Raw genomic sequence first — 11427 nt, forward strand, 5'->3', positions numbered from 1 at the left:
AAGAAGAGGCACGTGCTCACTCCATGACCCTCCCGGAGCTTGGCCTCTTGTGGCTCCAGGACTACCACCTTCCCATTTATGAAACTGCAAAGGAAGACAAACCTAAAAAGCAAGAACCTTCAAAGACATTTGCCCCAGAGGATAGTGGATTAGTCGCTGTGCTAACTGCCTAATTATGAAGTGTTTTTAATAAGATGCTATAAAATAAAAGGCAACATTTTTTTTCTAGTCCTACGGCAGCAATAGAAGAAATAGGTATATGTGTGTGTAACCGTAACAATAACACTTTCGTTTGAGGGATACTTGATGTTTTTGAAAGAGCTTTCATATACATGATATTCACAGAAACCTATATAGCAGAAAAATGAGTGTTATTTTTCTTTGTTTCAAAAAAGAAATAGGTAAGATCCTTTGTAGTTATACAAAGAGTGCTTTGCTTCCTCACTTCCCCACTTGCGGGATTCTGCCTTTTACATGTCCTGTGCCGTCATTTTGAAGCAGAATGAATCTATAAAGATTCCTTCTTTTGTTCTATACCCAGGTATACCCTACTTGGGCTGTGCTGTATGTTCTAATGATATATCAGTGAGTGACTTCATTTGGAGTTACATGTGTCCATACTGATGCACATCTATACAATTAGCATTTTATGGTTTTGGTATGATGAATATTTAGCTGTTCTTCTGAAGCGTCACTGTTTCTTTGGGTCACTCCTCATAAGAAACAGTAGAACCAGTCGCTAACATGGGGAATTTAGCTCCCTGATGGGGTGATAGCAGGTGTGGGAATATATGCCTAGTTTATCTAAAAACAACCTTGGCTTGCTTAGGTGTAAGTCAAACCCAAGTGTCTCAGGCTTCTTCAGCCAGTAAGTGCCGATTGTAGCCAGCAGCCTCAGTCAGCTACAGTGAGTGCTACGGTGTGCTGCCCAGAGGCCCCTGGGGATGAGAGGGGATGCAAAGGCCTGATCCTCTTGACTAAATTCAGGAAAGTATGAACATCTCAAGTCCAGACTCCCTTATAGACAGCTGAGGCCTCTGGTGCAACTACTTTGCAATTCAACTTCTGCCTCTGTTCAACTCTGTTTCCCTCACTGTTTTCCAAGTGTTTGTTCCTAAGAGCATTCTCTAACAAACTTTGTGCATGCAAATCTCCATGGCACACAGACGGTTTCCAAGGAATCTGACCTAAGATGCAGTTATTAAGCTTCAGTGACTGAGAATACACACTCTTAACCTTAGGAATTACAATCTATTATAGACTCTCCCTCTCCAAATATTTTTAGAAATTCCCAGGACTTGCTTGTCTATGTGTGCCAAGTATCAGACTCGCTTGTTGGTGATTACTGTGCATCATCAATCCAAGACTTTACTTTTTCCTATTCTAAGAAGACATTCCTATTACATTCCTACATTTTCTATTCTAAGAATTCCATATATTCCTATTCTAAGAGGCTACGCCAAACTGGAACTGTGTTTCTATCACTTTCCCTGAGGCTGAGGTGCCAGAGGAATTGGGATTCTCCTTCACCCTAATTTCTGCTACTGCACCCTAGTGAAAGGGATGAGTGACACTGCTATTACCATGCAAACAGGAGAATGTTCCTTTGGTGTTTTATTCTTTGGGTAGAGGGGAAGGGATTCCCAGGGCATGGTTGAGTCTATCTTGTCCACCTCATTTGACTGGAAATTTTTGCATTTCAAATGATGGGAGCTGTACTTAGGTGTCTAACCAGCCCCTCTGTGGCTCAGCAGATGCCACTGGGTACTGTGAACATAATGTCATCAGGAGGCACAGTAAATTCTTGTTTTATGGTAATTGGTATAGGGCTTTGTCCTGCAGTCTCCTTCTTTTTAACTTTGTAACATTGTCTTTGAAGGGCAGGATGGAGTTCTGGTATTACTGGCCATTAGAATTAGGCCAGCTATTACAAAGTTAAAAAGTAAGAGGAACCAGGACAGAATTCTATTTCAAATACCATAAAACAGAAATTTACTGTGTCTTATGATGGCATTAGAATAAATTATCTGAAGAGATATTAAAATTCTTTGTTCTATATTTATTGAGTTCAAACACTTTGGCTGAATACCAGTACCTGTCTCTGGAACCAGCTTTCAATTTTAAAGAAAATTAGTAAATTTTTTAAAAAGCATTAAATTATTCTTAACTGAATAGTGTTGGGTGGAAAAGAGTTCAGATGTTAAATTGTAAAACAATTTATATCAACATATATCTACATTTTATTCATACATTGATGAAGTCATGAGCAATTTGTTGAGGAGGAAGTTGGCATAGCTTCCTTTAGCTTCATTTATAAAGTAAATTTTTTTTTAATAGAATGGTCTATATTTTGAGTGAATTCAGTGAGAATTATTCTAAAGTTAATTGAGAGAAATGTTTTCAAGGATTGAGCTCTACCACTAAGAACAGGCTTCAAAAATTTTTCACAATAAAGTCTCTTTCCAGATAGTCATTTTAAGGAAGTAATCAAATATTCTCTAACTATAATGATAAATTCCAATTCAGGAGAGCTAGGGGGACTATAGAAGTGGGAGGAAAAATACACAAAATATAAATATATTGTTAAATCTCCACTTCATCACTTAATTAACAAATCTCTTGATGTTTCCCCTGAATCTTACTTTTCAACATGTTAAATCCTATTATTTAACTGTGCTATATGCCAGAGTGTTCACTGACCCCCATCAATTACTGCTATTCTGCCCCGATTTTTATCAATTTGATTTTCCCCAAGTCTTCATTTGTTTCATATTATGTTCTCATATAACTGTCAAAATCTTGTCTTGAAAGTGATAAACTATACACATTTTAGAATTAGAAGGCTTTTAAGAATTGAAGTTTATTTTGTTGTATACTCTGCCACTGCACAAAAATAATTTAAACTTCTCCAGTAGTCTTTTCTGACAGTGGTAGAAATTTACCACTAACTTTAAAGGATGAAGAAAATCTGGAGTCTTCCTCAGCATACATTGCTAGTGCTCAAAACACTTCTTGCCTTTTATTTTTATTTATTGTTACACTCTGCATTAGAAATGACAGTGTTTAATGGTGACTTGCTAAAGAGCTAAACATCCTTTCACCTGGAACTTTTTGTTCTCATCATACATTTTCTTCCATGAGCATGTTATTATCTATACCTTGATATCTTTGCAGATACTCTTTCATCTGCTGTACCCTGATAAATTTCTAATCTTCAAAATGGAGTTCATTTTTCATTTCATGTTATAGATGTAGTCCCTTTCTCTTCAGTAGGGTCTTTGTGGTTGCTCTCAGGACTTGAAGGTCAACCAGTTCTCTGTCTTTTCTTCTCCGCATTCCGTAAGATGAGGATTTGGGCCCTCAGTCTTGACTTTTAAAATTTTGCTAATTGCCATTCTGTTTTGAAAATTTGAAGTGAATTGCACAATTAAAAGGCACAAATGTGATTACAGAATCAAATCACTTCAAATATGCTTTTTAAATGTCAAACTGGCTGGGAGAGTCCACTGGCATATTATTCCATAAAGATGGTCTGTAGACTCGGGTTCACATTCAGACTGAGTTGCTTCACTTTATTTATTTTTCAATCAATAAGCACCAAACTAATACTTCCACGTTTCTCAAGAAGTATGCAAATTTTGGAGACAACTTTATATAGTAGAACATTCTATCCAATAATCTGAAATAGTACTAAAATTACCAACTTGCAGATTCATAGATCTTTTTTAAAGATTTTCTTAAGCTTATGTAATAAAAGAAATTTTGGTTTTACAGTAGATCTCCACAAATTAATACAAATAAACTGCATTGTAACTTGCTATCCAGCTAGTTTTTATGTATGTTATGTAAGAACAGGCTATGCATGGATAAAGGTGCAGGAGTAATGTTTAGCTTTATATGTTTACATACATGCCAATATAATGATAAAGTATTACCTATATTTCCCATATTGAGCTTGAGTTTTCCTTCATTTTCTCTAAGAAATACCAGATGGAAGAGCTGATAAAAAGATACACAAATTAATATTGAAGTGATGAAGTTTGACCTTTTTAATGTGAAAATCTTGCCAAAATTTCCATATTGACATAGCAACATTTTATGAATAAATCTAATATCTTATAGATTTAGCGCAGTTCAAAAGTCACCATCTGTTTCAAGAAGTGGAGGCTCTCACATAGTTTCCTGGCTGTAAGACTACCAGCATGAAATCCATAGCTTATATTATATAAACTCTCAGGAATATGTGAAAAGCTTTTGTATATTTTAGAAAATTAGAAACATAGGTAACATTTTTAGTTACTGTCAAAATTATAGATAATAGAGTATGGATATTCTTTTTTTCTTACATGAAATGGAATGGTCTCTTGCTCATTCGCCATATTGAGTTATAGATCAATACCATCTGGTCAAGCAAGCTGCAATGCAGAGGATGTATGTGGGGAAAGGGTACATAACTGGAATCTGATGTTGAGTAGAGGTGTCTGAGAGCCTTTAACAAATTAAATGTGGGTATTATAAGAAGTCATCTTTTCCTTTCATATTTTTCTATAAATTACTTACTAGTATCTTAATTTGATATGACCAAAATCAGTCCTACTCAGAATCATTCTTCCCGTTTTGTGAAGTTAATGTGGATTTTGCATTACAATAAATTTCTATCTTTCTTAAACAACTGTGAGAAATGAGCTAATTAAAATGAATTTTACAAAATCTGCACCAATATACATATATAATATGTATGAGGTTTTATCTCATAAACATGGAAAGGTCAACAGAAGATAAAAATTTGGCCATTTATAAAACTCAGCAGTTTTTATTTTGTTTTCTGAACCAAATATTATCAAAGGTAATGTGATAAATATGTCTACATTGATTTCTTTTGATATATGTTTGGGTTTTAGCAAATACTAATAAGGGTTCTTGCTGTCCAACTACTAGAAACTTTTCCAGCCTCTGTGCAGATGATCTTAAACCATGCATTTCTTTACACTGACCTGTAAAAAAGTGGCTATTGGAGTTGTGTTGCTCTGGCAGTAATGCAATTCTTGGCCAGCATCCCACTTTGGCTACCCTAAGAGTTGCTAACCAAAATAAATTATTAGGTATTAGGGTATACCTTCAATAGACATGGATAACTTTATACCTCTGGATAAATCTTTGAGGAAATGTTCTCAGGAGTGTTAGATAGTAGCATCTAAGGAAGGGGAAATAGGTTATGTGCCTTTAAAACATGCAGATAACACAGTAAATCACCTACAAGAAAGGACACAGGGCTTTTTTAGAGAACGAAATACTGGGTAAAAGTTAGCTTTAGTGTAAAACAGACACTAAAGGTGCCAGAAAATTTTAAACTTCAGAAACTTAAAAAAGTGTATATATATAGTAAGACAATTTTTCTGAACTTCCCCAAAAGAGAATAACCCTTGTGAAAACCAATAGCTCTCTCTATGTGATCCCTTTCAAAATTCGTTGAAATGAAAGACAAACTGTGCATGAGTATGAATTACAATGTATCTGTAGAACTGTGATCTCTGCTCCATTTCATTTAAGAAGAACTTCTATCTTGATACTGAATTGACCTCAATCACTACAAGTGGCTTATTCAAGTTTGTTCTACTTCTCCCTGTCCTACAGATGTAAGATGGATTTAGTTGGAGGAACTACTGGCTGATAACAAAATAAAAAATAATAGCTAATAACAAATCAAAAAGTCATATTTTACAAGTTGAGCTTATCTTTATTCCATTAATTTTTGAAAATAAGTTTTTATTAGGCTGGGCATAGTGGATCATGCCTTTATTCCCAGCCCTTTGGGAGGCCCGGTGGGGGAGTGGATCACCTGAGGTCAGGAGTTCGAGACCAGCCTGGCCAACATACAGAAATCTGGTCTCTACTAAAAATACAAAAGTTAGCCAGGTGTGGGGATGCGTGCCTGTTGAGGCAGGAGAATAGCTTGAACCCGGAAATTGGAGGTTGCAGTGGGACCGTGGGCAACAGAGCAAGACTCTGTTTCAAAAAAAAGTTTTTAGCAATCATGCTATATTTTTTTTATTGTCAAGAAATTCTTTAATATTGAAGAAATAACGTCAACATTCATATGATGAAAAAGGAACCTAATTCACATGCTTTTTTGGGAGAAATGTACCCTGCATTTGCATAGTGAGAGTTTTGTTAGTGAGAATTAAGTTGGAAAAAGCCATCCCAAAAGACCCTTAAATTCTATATTTTACCCAGTTAATGATGGAGAAGTAAGACTAAACAGATGAGACAGCCAGAGGTGATATAAACCACTGGACAGATAAAGGCAATCATAAATCCAGGGACATCTACAATGACAGAAATCAGAAGCCTCAGGCTATGTATCTCTATTTTCCCTGCCCTCGGGCAGGAATCTTCTCTCATGTACATTGTATGTTACTGGCCTAAACTTTTAAGAAACTTATGTACTTGGCCAGGTGTGGTGGCTCACGCCTGAAATCCCAACACTTTGGGAGGCTGAGGTGGGAAGATCACCTGGGGTCAGGAGATCAAGACCAGCCTGGCCAACATGGCGAAGCCAGGCGTCGTGGTGGGCACCTGTAATCCCAGCTACTCAGGAGGCTGAGGCCAGAGAATCGCTTGAACCCTGGAGGCGGAGGTCGCAGTGAGCTGAGATCGCGCCATTGCACTCCAGTCTGGGTGACAAAAGCAGAACTCCGTCTCAAGAAAAAAAAAAAAACAAAAACCAAAACTTATATTCTCCCTTTTTCATTAGTTTTCTGTGTATTAACAATTTCTATTCAACTAGTAATTCCAATTAATTAAACATACTCAAATTTCTTTCATCTTACTTTTTTTGTCTTGATTCCTCACCTTCCTCTAGTTATCATCTTACCTCTTTTTATACTTTCACATTAAAACTTCAAGGAGTTGTATAAACATATTATCTTGATTTTTTCCTCTAATCGGGCTTCTTCTATCCTGATACACTGAAGTCCTCAGGTCATGGAATCATGTGGGCAGTCCAGTGGACTGGAGCATTTGATAAGCTTTGCCATTGCCTTCCATGACACTCTACTCCTTTTTTGGCTGTTAGTTCCTACTTACTCCTTGTCAGACTCTTTAATGATTTCAACTTCCAGTATACAGTCATTAAATGTTAGCTCCTCAAGAGTCACTTGAGGCAGTTTTTTCTACTATATACTCTCATCCATTCCCATGGTTTCAATTATCATCTACACAGTGATGACTCATAAATTCATATTTTCCATCCAGATCCCTTCTCTGACCTTTACTTCAATATATTCAATTGAAAATTCCACTTTGTGTTTCAGAGACATCTTAATCTCAGCATGCTCAAGCTTAAACCTAGGATCTTCTCAATCTAACCTGCTCTTCTTGCATTGTTTATTATTATCTCAGTGTCTGATAAAATCTGCTATCCAATTGCACATAAGAAATGAGTATTAGTTTTTGACAGCTCTATTTTTACTCCTAGTATTTAATAAGTCACAATTTTGCTCCTAATTATGTCACTTTATCTCTGACACTAGTCTACTCCAAGTCACCGTCATATCTTACTTGGATATACAGTAACCATCTAACTGGTTCCTGCAATTATTCCTTAATATAGCCGCAAGGCCAGACAGCATTTGCAAACTGTCTACCTTTCAAACTTCATCTTCCGTTACTAAGCCACCCTCTTCTGCTTCTCTGTTCAAAACACACTGTTCTTTGGGGTCTCTGAATCTGAATATGCCATGTTTTTTTCTAGCATAGGGTTTTGTTTTACTGATCGATTGATTGATTGAGTCTTGCTCTGTTCTCCAGGCTGGAGTGCAGTGGCAGGATCTCGGCTCACTGCAACCTCCACCTCCTGGGTTCAAGCGATTCTCCCGCCTCAGCCTCCTGAGTAGCTGGGATTATAGGCATGTGCCACCATACCTGGCTAATTTTTTTGTGTTTTTAGTAGAGATGGGGTTTCACCATGTTGGCCAGGCTGGTCTCGAACTCCTGACCTCAGGTGACCCAGCCGCCTCCCAAAGGGTTTTTTCACATACTCTTCCCTCTGCCTGAAACTCATAACCACTGCTTTGCCTGTTTTTGTTTTACCAAGTTTACCTCTATTCATTGTTAAAGCTCTTTGGTCTCTCTAGCACAGGCTAGGTTACTTTTTTAACTTGTTCTTCCTGCATCATGTTTCTTCCATTTACAACACATCTCAAATTATTCCTTCATTAGTGTGTCTACTTGTCAGTCACCCTCACTAAACTGTATACACATAAGAATTTGGATTTTTTCTGTTTAGGCTTACCATTGAATTCTAGTAGCTTAGTATAGCACTACAAGAAACATTTGTTAAATGAATATATGAAACTAAATATAGAATAAAACAAGGAAAACCACAAAAATGAGATGCAAATATTAAGGCATTGAGAGCATGCTTAGCAGATGAGCACTCAAAAGTTTTACATGAATGATATATAATATGTAATATGTAGTCCTAGGGTCAGCCTATTGTCACTTTGAGCTCTTGTAGGCAATTGCCTATAACACAAAGCAGATTTGCATTTTTACATTCATAGTAATGTAATATCTCCTTTTTACTTAAGTTTTGATAAAATTAAACACTTGGAAAGTCCTTTTCAGTTTTACTGGAAGCATCAATATTTATTTTACAGATTATTTTTTTCCTGAGGCTATCTCAGAATCTGAGTGGTTTGAGGACTGCTCTGTTAGGTTACAACTTAAAAGTAAAGAAGAAAATCATTTCTCTAAGAACTTGACCTCGAATAGCAATTATTTCATGTATAACTGAAAGTGCTATTGTTTGTATAAATTGTTGATGCTGTATAAAATGATGATCTTATTAATAGAAACACCTTTTAAACAGTTTTCTGTTATTTAGCTTCTCATCTGGTTCTTTTTAGTGATCAACAGCAAACACTTATAACAGAAATGGTTGAAATATTTGTCCGTTGATCTGAAGGAGTTTGTTTTGTCTGTATAGAACTCGGCGTTCCAAAGGGTATATCTAATTTACAAATGATAATTTCATTACCTTAGTAATTTCATTGCCTTCTTGTTATAATCAAATGAATTGCCCAGCCCAGACACCCTCATTTCTTCATTCATTCAGACATTTACTGAGTATCTCCTATTTGTCAGATGTCCTATTAAGTGCATTAAAAATGAGTAAGAAACCATCCCTGCCTGTAAGAAGCTTCATTTTCATATTGGTGTCAATTTTGTTGATGTTATTTTCAGACTGATGCAGTTTCTGAGAAAGTTTATTTAATTTATATAACCTTCATAGGTTAGCCAAGAGTCCTGCTGATCAGACTAACTTACCTAATTGTCATTTTAAAGACGAACTCAGTCACAGAATATTTTTCAATGACATAGCGTAACTTTGGAGACCATTATTACTAGATGAAAAATTTGAGCTGTACTGATGAAAAGTTTTAAATTCTTAGTTGCTACATGTAAGTGTTTAGTAATGCCCCTGAGATGTGACCATCATTTAGCAATTTCTCTTTTCTGATATTTTGTAATTTTGAAGCATAAATGAATTCAAATACTGCTTTCCAAAAATTTGTATAATCCAGAAAGACATTTCCATTTAGTATTCTGTTTGGTCTTTGTTTTCTACTGAGTTTTCTTTTTTTGTGCAGTCAAGGGCTCCCACTAACCAATTTCTAGCAGCTGTACTCCGTAGATATTTTGTTGAACAATTAAACTGGATGTTAGTTTTAACTGAACACCTTGATGCATTAATTTATTTGCTTGTACCATAATATTTTCAAATAAAATTGATTTACTCTGTGTGCAATTTGATTGCCATAGGATAGTATTAAATTATGGCTTAGTTCAATTTGTAGTTCATTTCACCAAACTGTAAAAATAAACAAGTAAAACAAAAGCAAAAATTAAAAGGTAAACAAAACAATTTTCAGATGAACTTTTAAAATTCGTTTCGTTTTTGGGTGGCTATTACACACGTAAATAACATTTAAAAAATAGAGTTCAGGCCAGGCACGGTGGCTCATGCCTGTAATCCCAGGACTTTGGGAGGCCTAGGAGGATGAATCACGAGGTCAGGAGTTCGAGACCAGCCTGGCCAGCATGGTGAAACCCCATCTCTACTAAAACGGTGAAACCCTATCTCTACTAAAACAAACAACAACAAAACTAGCCAGGCAAAGTGGTGTACACCTGTAGTCCCAACTACTTGGAGAGGCTGAGGCAGGAGAATCGCTTGAATCTGGGAGGTGGAGGTTGCAGTGAGCTGAGATCACACCACTGCACTCCAGACTGGGTGACAGAGCAAGACTCCATCTCAAAACAAACAAACAAACAAAAGTTCAGCACAAAAGAACTACTGTGGAGTACAGTACTTACCGTACTGTGATAGGGGTGAATGCATTTGTGTTAATGCTGTAGTTAGCAGAAACAGTCAAAGTATTTTGAGAATTTCCACATCCATATTTAACTGATGGCTTTCCTTCCACAAGAAATAAATGAAGAAACTGCTTTCCAAAATTATTCCCATTACCTTTAAGAAAAAACAATATATTAGTAATTGATGTAGATTTATATTTTGTTGATTAGTGATAATTAAACACAGTATTTGCCATCAAAGACTAATTTACGGGGTTTGTAGGAGTGCTATGAGATAATTATTCACTGTAGTAAGTACCATATTAGAAACATACATTATTGTCCACAGGCTGACAGATAGCATGGTATTAACAGCATTAACTTGACATGAGTTTTAACTTCTGATTCTGTTACCTAGTAGCTAGATGTCCTTAACTACTTTAAACCTGTTTCCCCATATGTTAAAATGGGGTAGTGAGAGTAACTACTGTGAGTATTAGAACTCCTGTGATAATTAAATAAAATAATAAATGAAAAGTGCCATGTTGAGTTTTTAATAAGTTGCATTATCATTATTGAATCTAATGTTTAAATTTGATTTTTGATTTCTAATTTCTTATGCTTATTTGTATTTTAATTACAAAGCAATATGCATTTTATTTTTTTTTTTGAGACGGAGTCTCGCTCCGTCGCCCAGGCTGGAGTGCAGTGGCCGGATCTCAGCTCACTGCAAACTCCGCCTCCCGGGTTTACGCCATTCTCCTGCCTCAGCCTCCCCAGTAGCTGGGACTACAGGCGCCCGCCACCTCGCCTGGCTAGTTTTTTTGTATTTTTTTAGTAGAGACGGGGTTTCACCGTGTTCGCCATGATGGTCTCGATTTCCTGACCTCGTGATCCGCCCGTCTCGGCCTCCCAAAGTGCAGGGATTACAGGCTTGAGCCACCACGCCCGGCCAATATGCATTTTCTATAAAATTCAAAATAACAGAGAAATATATAGAGAAAAAAAGATAAATATTTCTTTTCCCCTAATCTCATTATTCATCCCCACTTTGAAATGTTCTTTTCT

The 11427-nt window shown here is 36.3% G+C and overlaps 1 protein-coding gene across 1 annotated transcript in view; it reads right to left on the bottom strand.

Annotated features, from left to right (window-relative positions):
* LOC101026297 (protein eyes shut homolog) overlaps positions 1 to 10951 on the bottom strand; it is a 74803-nt gene extending 63852 nt beyond the window's left edge. The window contains exon 1 of the mRNA XM_031667687.1: positions 10381 to 10951. The gene's annotated coding sequence lies outside the window, so the exon portion shown is untranslated. The remainder of the gene's footprint in view (positions 1 to 10380) is intronic.
* Between the last annotated feature and the right edge of the window lie 476 nt (positions 10952 to 11427).

Source organism: Papio anubis, chromosome 6, assembly GCF_008728515.1.
Source record: "Papio anubis isolate 15944 chromosome 6, Panubis1.0, whole genome shotgun sequence".
NCBI lineage: Eukaryota > Metazoa > Chordata > Mammalia > Primates > Cercopithecidae > Papio > Papio anubis.